The 1,945-nt window shown below is 55.1% G+C and overlaps 1 long non-coding RNA gene across 1 annotated transcript in view; it reads left to right on the top strand.

The window, feature by feature from the left end:
• The window catches only part of LOC107184718, a 15,462-nt gene that overhangs the window by 6,848 nt on the left and 6,669 nt on the right, over positions 1-1,945 (top strand). The gene's annotated exons all lie outside the window — the stretch shown is intronic.

The raw sequence follows: 1,945 nt of genomic DNA on the forward strand, positions 1-1,945 counted from the left end.
CCAGAGCCAGGGCCGGGGTCCGAGCGGAACGGCCCAACTGCCGCCGGGCCCGGCTAGCAGAGCTGCCCTAGCCCTCAGCCGCGGTGACGTCGCGTGGGCTGTGGGCGCCCGGTGCCTCCTGGGAATTGTAGTTTGGAGCGAAGTACTCTCAACCCGGGTGCCCGCTCCTTCTGGCTATGCCCCTGCTCCCGAGCGCCCAGATAAACTCCACGACTCCCTCCCCGGGGCTTCCGGCGTTATCTGCGGTCTCCGTGCGGCCCTCTGTCTCCTGGTCTATGAAATGGGCTCCCTGGGAGAGAAACGGGAGAGGGCGAGAAGATCCTGAGATGTAAAGCGCAGAGACAAAACCCCTGGATTCCTTCCCTGAGGTCTGGCTTTCTCCTTCCAGCTCTTGGTTAATTTGCCGGAAACCAGGCTGCCCAGTTCAAACCCCAGCTCAGCCACTTGCTGTCTGAGGCAAGTTACTTAAACTGCTCAATGCTTTAATTTCCATGTTGGTAAAATGAGGATGTAGCAACCTTGGGGTTGTTGTGTGTTTACGTGAATTTATATATGGGATGTCCATGGAATAATGCCAGGCGAGGGATTAGCACTATATAAGTGTTAGACGTGACCATGCATTCATGCCTGTAAGTAACTGATTGGGTGACTTTTCTGTGCCAGGAGAGGAGATCGGGTATTGAATCAAGTAAAAAACCCTTCCCTGTCCTGGAAACAGTTTCCGTGTCAGCTGTGAGGAGGGCTGCACAGGAGGTGGAGGGAGCACCAGATAGGGACGCGGACGTTGGTGCAGGTGCAGCATGCGTAGGACTCGGCCAGGCACGGAACGACTGGCAAGGGCATGACGGCAAGATCGAGAGTAGCCTGGATAATCCGAGGAGATGGCTGCAGCCATGCGGACACTGGGAGGAGAGGAGTGAATGGTGTCTAGAGTCAGACCAGGAGGGGAGAAAGCCACGGAAAAGATTTAACTTGTCAGGTTTGCCCCTTAGACAGAATCCTCTGGCTGTAGTGATGGGGAATATGGGGATTAGTGAGACCAAAGGCAGGGAAACCAGTGAAAAGACAATTATTTTTTCCAAGCAAGAGGTGATGGGAGACTTTTCAGTGTGAGCATGTGCGTGTGCGTGTGCATGTGCGTGTGCGTGCTTGTACTGACTAGATTTTTCTTTACCATGGTTATGTATTTTACAAATATTTAAAAGTTTTTCTTTTTTTTTTAAAGAAAGGTTAAGTTCCAGTCTGGTGTGGCTCGGGCGGTTGGGCGATGACCCAGGAGCCAAGAGGTCACCAGTTCAGGGCATATGCCCGGGTTGCGGCCTCGATCCCCAGAGGGGGGCATGCAGGAGGCAGCCAATCAATGATTCTCTCTCATCATTGATGTTCCTCTCTCTCTCTCCCTCTCCCTTCCTCTCTGAAATCCGTGGAAATATATTTTAAGAATAAAAAAATAATAAAAGGTTAAGTGAAACTCAGGGGCACCCTGAGTCTCTGGATTTCCTCTTCGCTCCCCACCCCACTATACACACACTCACTCACTCACACTCCCTCTCACACGCACACTCATTTACACACACACACACACACACACACACCCTCCCACCCTTTCTTTTCCAACCTCCTGGCAATATCCTGGAGTAAAGTCAGGAGGCCGCTCAGCTCCGGGGGCACTGCCTGAGCCCGTGGAAGAAGGGAGAGGGGAGGGTGCCCCGCCCAGGAGCGTGCGCAGAGAAGCAAGGGCTCGGGTGCGAGCAGTGTGCCAGAACTCGGCGCCCACGTAGCCGCCGTGTGGACCCGTCACGGAGCTGGCAGCTCTGGCTGCCACGGAGGCGGGAGGCGCGCGCGAACATCAAGGGTTTGACTGGGCCGGCCGACTGGCTCTCGGCCTGCACTCTGCTGCCCCCCAGCGGCTGAGACTGGACACACAGGCCATGGTCCCTCTTCC

This window comes from Myotis davidii, unplaced genomic scaffold (assembly GCF_000327345.1).
Source record: "Myotis davidii unplaced genomic scaffold, ASM32734v1 scaffold1047, whole genome shotgun sequence".
In the NCBI taxonomy this organism is placed as follows: domain Eukaryota; kingdom Metazoa; phylum Chordata; class Mammalia; order Chiroptera; family Vespertilionidae; genus Myotis; species Myotis davidii.